This window comes from Mastomys coucha, unplaced genomic scaffold (assembly GCF_008632895.1).
Source record: "Mastomys coucha isolate ucsf_1 unplaced genomic scaffold, UCSF_Mcou_1 pScaffold6, whole genome shotgun sequence".
Taxonomy (NCBI): domain Eukaryota; kingdom Metazoa; phylum Chordata; class Mammalia; order Rodentia; family Muridae; genus Mastomys; species Mastomys coucha.
The window spans coordinates 90,689,914-90,698,294 of record NW_022196912.1 but is presented as its reverse complement, the minus strand read 5'-3'; positions in this window follow the sequence as shown (position 1 = coordinate 90,698,294).

Here is an 8,381-nt window from a genome sequence, read left to right as displayed (position 1 = left end):
TTTTTCGAGACAGGGTTTCTCTGTGTAGCCTTGGCTGTCCTGGAACTCACTCTGTAGACCAGGCTGACTTCAAACTCAGAAATCTGCTGCCTCTGCCTCCCAAGTGCTGGGATTAAAGGCATGTGTCACCACTGCCCGGCCCTTGTTTTGTTTTTCAAGAAAGGTTTTCTTTGTGTAGTCCTGGCTGCTCTAGAACTCAGAGATTCTCCTGCCTTTCCCTCCTGAGTTCTGGGATTAAAGGTATGTACTGCCAGGCCTGGCCAAAAATATGCATGTGACATCGTTTCCTAAAAATTATTTTCACTCTCTTGAAGTGCTGTGCAGTTATAGAGTAATGAAATATTTTAGGATATTTGGGATCTTAGAGCAACTTAAAAACCTTTAGAATATTAGCAGAAAACTATGTGTAATATCCTTGGTTTTTTGGTTTTTTTTTTCAAGACAGGATTTCTCTGTGTAGCCCTTGGCTGTCCTGAAACTCACTCTGTAGACCAAGCTGGCCTCGAACTCAGAAATCCACCTGCCTCTGCCTCCCAAGTGCTGGGATTAAAGGCTTGTGCCACCACCCCCTGACATCCTTGTTTGTTTATCCATGATACATGATCCCCTGTAGCCCAGGCTGGTCTGGAACTCACACTATTTAGTTCAGGCTAATCTTGAACTCAGGTCTGCCTCTGTCTCCAAAAGTCTGGGATTATAGGTAGGGCACGCACCATCATACTGGGGCATGGCTTAGAATATTTACTACAAAATATTCAGTCATGCCAGCTTAGCTATAATTTGAAGGCAATGAGGACTGTCATTTGCTAGACATTCAAATGTTCTTTTTCTTTTTCTTTTTAAATCTGTAATAAGAGAAAAAACACATTCCAAGTATTATTTGCTAAGATAATTGTTTGTATTAATCTTGGGGTTTGGTGACATACTGTGGCTGCTACAACTGCAGCTATTTGGAAAAGGAGCCCAGTAGAGTGAGGGGAAGCTCTGACTCCACAGCCTTCCTAATGTTACTAGAGGGTTGGGTAGCAACTGAAAGACACACCCAAAACGCTCCCCAGGAGGGTGGGGAATTGTGTCACAGAATTAAGGATGTTTGCAACCGGCTGTGAAAGTCCTTGTGCTCGCTCTGCAGAGAAGGGTTCCTCGAGGATTTGCAGGCATGCCCTGGGAAGGAAGTTAAAGTTTATTTTTTATGATGCTACACTTAAAGGACCACAGGACTTCCTGCACGCTTTGAAATAAAAAGCAGCCCCACACCTGGTTCATTCGGACTTCTGGAGGCTCCCTTGACACGGGGTCTCACACTGAAGCAGAAGCTCGTGGTTTGGGCTGGCTGACCAGTGAGCTCTCAGTATTTCCCCCCCCCCCCCCCCCCGCAACCCCTCCCCCAAGTCTCTACCTACAATGTTGGAGTTACAGGCACCGGCACCCATGGTCAGCTTCTTATGTAGGTGCTGGGAATTCAAATTCAGGTCTTCATGATTGCCAAGTAGGTACTCCTTTCCTACTGAGCTGCCTCTTGAGCTCCAAAACAGCCCGTTGCAATAACTACAAAATACATGTATAGGTTTTGAGCTGGAGAAATAGCTTGGTTGTATAGTGCCTGAGTTGGATCCCCAGAATCCATGTAAACGTTGCATATTGTGACACAAATGTGCAGTCCATCAGTGAGAAGGCAGAGACAAGCAGATCCCAGTGACTTGAAGGTCGGCCACCCTAGCCTACTTGGCTAGCTCCAAGGCAATGAGACCCAGCCTCAGAAAACAAGGTGAATGACCCCTGAAGTACATTGACCTCTCCCTCCCACATGTACACACCCGGCATTTGGACCCACTGAACATGAACGTCCATGCACCACCCAGAAACAGATGTATCTTCATATACTGGGCCAGTGTTTTTTTGAACATAACCTTTCATCTCTTATCTGATTTTATGTTTGCTGGCATAAAGCAGTTTACAAATTTTTCTAGGAATTGACAAAACAATGCTGTATCAATGTAATCATCCTTTGTTATTAATTTACTTAGTTGAGATAGGGTTTCCAGCCCAGGTTGGCTTCTTACTCCCTATATAGTAGCTGCAGATAACCTTGCACTTCTGAGTCTTGTCTCTGCTATGATGGGCTTATAGACGTCCCTTTCTACATCATCATGCCCTAGCTATGCAGTACTGGGAGTCAAACTGAAGGCCTGTTCCCAGCACCCACATGCTGACTTGTAACCCTCTGTAAACTCCAGTCTGGGGAGTCCAAGGCCCTCCTCTGACTTGCAGGCACCAGGCATGTACATGATGCTTTTACAGACAAACAAAATGCTTATACACAAGAAATAAAAATAAATCATAAAAAAAAAATCACAGTTACAATTGGATTATAGGCCAGGTGGTGGTGGCACACGCCTTTAATCCCAGCACTTGGGAGGCAGAGGCTTGTGGATTTCTGAGTTCAAGGCCAGCCTGGTCTACAGAGTGAGTTCCAGGACAGCCAGGGCTATACAGAGAAACCCTGTCTCAAAAAACAAAAACAACAACAACAAAATTGGATTATATATATATATATATACACACACATATAAATGCATTTAGATGAACAAGGTATTATGTCCTCTCCTTTTCTTTTTCTTTTTTCCTTTTTTTCCCCCTTGTGGTTCTTTTTGAGACAGGGTCTCACTGTCTAGCCCCAGCTGTCTTGGAACTCACTCTGTAGACCAGGCTGGCCTCAAATTTAACAGAAATCCATTTGCCTCTACCTCCAAGTACTGGGATTAAAACCATGCATCATCATGTCCAGCCAAAGTTTTATACATATTTTTATTTTATATGTATAAATGTTTGAGTGTTTTATCTGACTGCCTATAAGTGCATTATGTGTGTGCCTGATGCCTGAAGAGGCCAGAAGAGAGAATGTGTTAGATGTCTAGGAACTAGAGTTAGAGATGGCTGTTAGCCAGCATGCAGGTGCTAGGAACGGAACCCAGGGCTTCTGAAAGAGCAGAGTCATCGCTCCAGCCCTCCAGCCCTCTGTTCTCTCACCTTCTGTGACCTTTCACTCCTGGGGAAGGGAGTCAAACTTCTTGCTTCACCTGTTTGAAAAGAAAACCCTTATCAAAATCTAACTAGCTAATACAAATCTTTGTAACTCACTTTTGTATAAACTATATGTCATAGTTAGTGTTCTGTTGCTGTGAAGAGACACCATGATCACAACTCTTAAAAAAGGAACATTTAATTAGGGCTGGCTTACAGTGTCAGAGGTTTAGTCCATTATCAGCGTGGTGGGAAAATGGCGGTACACAGGCAGACAAGGGGTAGGAAAAGGAGCTGCGAATTCTACAGTAGATCCCCAGGAAGCAGGGAGAGCACAAAACACCAAAGTCCACACCCTGTGACACACTCTCCAACAAAGCCACACCTATTCCAACAAGGCTACATCTGATAGTCATTTCAAATAGTGACAGCCACTCCCTAAGCATTCAAATACACGAGCCAATGCAGGCCTTATTTGAACCACCACACTAAATTTTCACCAAGATTTTTTTGTACTTCCTATTTTTTTTTTGTTCCTCTAGAACAGTGGTTCTTAATCTGTAAGTCACGATCCCTTTAAAACTTGAATGACCCTTTAACAAGGGTCATTTATCAGAAATCCTACATATCAGATATTTACATTATTATTCATAATAGCAGAATTACAGTTATGAATTAGCAATGAAAATAATTTTATGGTTGGGGGTCACCACAGCATGAAGAGTTGTATTAAAGGGTCTCAGCATTAGGAAGGCTGAGAACCACTGCTCTAAAATATCTGCTTTAGAGATAATTTCTGTTAATGGTGTATTCAAAGCATTTCTTTTGTTTGTTTGTTTGTTTGTTTATTTGGTTTTTTGTTGTTTTCGAGATAGTGTTTCTCTGTATAGCTCTGGCTGTCCTGGAACTCACTCTGTAGACTAGGCTGGCCTCAAACTCAGAAATCCACCTGCCTCTGCCTCCCAAGTGCTGGGATTAAAGGCATGCGCCACCACTGCCCAGCTTCAAAGCATTTCATTTACTATGAAATACATCCAACAGACACAAGTATGTTACCTTTTTAATAGCTTTTAAGAAGGTAAGACAGGTCTGGTGGTACATGCCTTTAATCTCAGCACTTGGGAACAGAGGTGGATGTATTCCTGAGTTTGAGGACAGCCTGGTCTACAGAGTGAGCTGCAGGACAGCCAGGGCTACACAGAGAAACTCTATCTCAGAAAAACCAAAAGCAACCCAACAAAGAAGGCGAGACTGTACAGATGTATTAGGCTTTTGAAGATATAGTTAAGTTTAGTCTACGTTTGTGAGAGAGGGAAGTGAATTTCTGTAACCCTTTGTGATAAACCACTTTTGTTGTCTCTGCTATAAAGCTGCAGTGGGATTTCTCTCCCTCCTTCCTTTCTTCCACAGAGACATTTGAAAGCCCCAAGTCTGTTAACCATTTGATCCCTAGGAAGCATAGGAATTTACTGTCTGCCCTGGGTTAGGCCTGAGATAAAGAGATAAAGATCATGTATAATCAGTTTTTCAAGAGATAGGAGTAGGAAACCCTTCAAAGATCAAACTTACCACCTTGACTATGTTTAGGAAGATCATGGAAACACTCCTCTGGGTGTGTGAGAATATTTCAAGAAATATTTAACTAGTGAAGGAGGACATACCTGAGCCATCCCATGGGTCAAGGTCAGGTTTGCTGGCAGACACTATTCATCTCACCAACTATCAATAATGTATATTTAATGAGTTAAATTTCTTCTAAATCAAACTGAACCAAACATGGGGCTGGAGAGGAGGCTCAGTGGCTAAGAGCACTTCAGGAGAACCTGGGTTTGGTTCCAGTACCCACATGGTGGCTCACAATTCCAGTTCCAGGATATCAGATACCTTCTTTTGATATCCTCAGGCACCAGGTACACATTCTGTCCGCATCCATCCATCCAGACAAAATACTTATACACATAAAATAAAAATAAGTAAGTCTCACTGCGCATGGTGGCAAAGGCCCTTCATCCCAGCACATGGAAGGCAGAGGCGTTAGAGGCCAGACTGGTTTACAACGTGAGTTCCAGGTCAGTCAAAGCTATATATATAATAGAGAGACCCTGTCTCAAAACAAACAAACACTCATAAATAAAATAAAATAAAATATCTTTTAATTTTTTTAATGAAAAAAATTGACCCTGAGGCTATTAAGATGTCTCAGTGTGGTAGAGGTGCTTACTGTGCAAGAGTAGCAACCTGAGTGTTATTTGTGGAACTCATATAAAGGTGATGCTAAAGTTGTCCTCTGACTTCCATATGTGAGGCATATGTACTGCCCTCCACCTCATGAGAGCCCCTCAGAATCATGTACAATCAAGTTTCTTTTCTTTTTCTTTTTTCTTTCATTCTTTTTTTTTTGTTTTTTTTTGGGGTTTTTTTGGTTTTTTTCGAGACAAGGTTTCTCTGTGTAGCCCTGGCTGTCCTGGAACTCACTCTGTAGACCAGGCTGGCCTCAAACTCAGAAATCCACCTGCCTCTGCCTCCCAAGTGCTGGGATTAAAGGTGTGCGCCACCACTGCCTGGCCTATTTTCTTTTTAATTATTGGACTTAAAATATTTGACTTTAGGGCTGGAGAGATGGCTCAGTGGTTACGAGCACTGACTGCTCTTCCAAAGGTCCCGAGTTCAAATCCCAGCAACCACATGGTGCCTCACAACCATCTGTAATGAGATCTGATGCCCTCTTCTGGTGTGTCTGAAGACAGCTACAGTGTACTTATATACATTAAATAAATAAATAAATCTTTAAAAATATTTTTGACTTTAGAAAAGATTCTGGGCTTAAGTCAGGTTATTTATTTCTGTGGCAGAATGAAAGCATACCAGTTAGTAAACCAGCACTATAAAATTAGACTCCTGTTATGCTATTGAGTTTGAGATTCAAACAAAATCTCATCTGCTCGAGGGCCGTGCCGAGGTGAGGGCCGTTTTATCCCGGTCTGAAAGAAGTCAATAACGGGAGGATGACTTGTTAATCATTTACTCCGAGGTCAAGCGCTAACAGCCTAAAGTATCCTTTCAAGCTTGGAAATTAACCTTGGCCGCCAGGCATCCAATCTTCCTGCTCAGAGAGCATGGGCCGTGCCCGGATGGCACCTTCCCATTGTAAGGACTGTCCAGTGTGTGGTTGGGAAGATGTGTGGGACATTGACCAGCATTTCTTGCCCTTTTCCAAGTGTCTTAGTTAGGGTTTTATTGCTGTGAAGAGACATCATGACCAGGGCACCTTTATAAAGGATGATACTTAATTGGGGCTGGCTCACAGTTCAGAGGTTCAGTCCACTATTGCCATGGCAGGAAGCATGATGGCATGCAGACGCAATGCTGGAGAAGGAGCTGAGAGTTCTACATCTGGATCTGAAAGCAGCCTGCAGAAGACTGTCTCTTGCACACTGGGTGGAGCTTGAGCACTAAGGGTCCTCAAAGCCTACCTACCCAATGACCACACCTCCTAATGGTAGCACTTCCTATGGGCCAAGCATATTCAAACCACCATGCCAAGATAAATTATAGTTATTACTGTTACTATTTTTTTTTCCGAGGCAGGGTTTTTCTGTGTAGCTCTGGCTGTCCTAGAACTCACTCTGTAGACTAGACTGGACTCAAACTCAGAAATCCACCTGCCTCTGCCTCCCAAGTGCTGGGATTAAAGGCGTGTGCCACCACCACTGGGCACTATTACTATTATTATTATTATTATTAATTATTATTTTGGTTTTTTGAGACAGGGTTTCTCTCTGTAGCCCTGACTGTCTTGGAATTTGGTCTGTAGACCAGGCTGGCTTTGCACTCAGAGATCCACCTGCCTCTGCTATTGAGTGCTGGGACTTAAAGGCATGTGCCACTACTGCCAGCTCCAAGGTCTCATCAAATGAACATTCCTCCAATAAGTACTCAATAGGAACTCTTTTGAGAGATGCTGGCAAGCCTTAAAAAGACTCCATTTTTTTTCTATAGATGGTATTTCTAGACTAAAAACCCTCAGTCTCAGTGTCCTTGACAGAATAAAAAGAACATTTTCATTTTGAAATGTCAGCGGTGTGTGCAAGTGGAGGAGCACCATAGTTGCTTTTCTCAAAGAACAAACTTCTGAAAGCCAAGTATCATGGCACGGTCTTGCAATCCCCGCACTTGAGATGCTTTGAGGCAGGAGGCTTACCATAAGTCTGAGGCTATTAGGGCTATAGGGTGAGTTCCAAGCCACCCTGAGGTAAGAATAAGTCCCTGTCTCAGAAAACAAGGATAGCGGAGAGAGAACCCTGCTTTCCTTAGCCACCACCAACACTGGTGTGTTAAAGTGTTAAAACATTCTCATTTCTTTCTTTTTTTTTTTTTAACTTTAAATAAAAATGCCAGGGCTGGAGAGATGGCTCAGCGGTTAAGAGCACTGACTGCTCTTCAGAGGTCCTGAGTTCAATTCTCAGCGACCACATGGTGGCTCACAAGCATCCGTAATGAGATCTGACGCCCTCTTCTGAAGACAGCTACAGTGTCTTATTGTCATAAAATAAATAAATCTTTAAAAGATAAATAAATAAATATAAAAATGCCTCAGGCTAAAAAAATATTTTACTGCCAAAATGTTAATCTTTTATTTGCTTTGTATATCTATGTTTACATTAATTTTTAAAATTTTTTACTTCAAAAATTCTATGTGTATGTACATGCGTAGGTGCACATGCATTTGTGTGCACGTGGAAATCAGAGGTCAACATTAGGTCTGTCTTGCCACTTTCTACCTTAGTTTTTGAGCCAGGGGTCTCTCACTGAACCAGGCACTCACTGATTGGTGAGTCTGGCTGGCTGTTGAGCTTCAGGGATTCACCTGTTTCTGTCTGAGAGTGACAGGATTACAGATGGCGCTACCATGCCAGTTTTATGTGAGTGCTGGGATCCAAACTTAGGTCCTCAGGCTTGCACAGCAGGCCCTTTGCTGCCTGGCCCATCTGCCCGGCCCCTGGCCCATCTGCCTGGCCCCCATTCATTTCCTTCTTACAATTACCTTTCTTTGTCTAATGTCTTCATTTGCTGTCCTTTCTACATGACATGTATTATATAATATTATTCCAAATGAATATCTTCCTTGTTCTGTTGTTAAGACAGTGTCTTATGTGTCTCAGGTTACCCTAACAATTACTGAGAGATGGCCTTGTGCTCCTCCTCATCCTCCTGCCTCCACCTTCAAAGTGCTGGGATTACAACTGTGTGCCTTCATGAGCCATTTGTGCAGTATTGGGAAGTGAACCCAGGGCCTTGTGTATGTTAAGGGTCTGTCAACTGAGTTACATCTCCTCCTCCTCCGCTTCCTCCTCCGC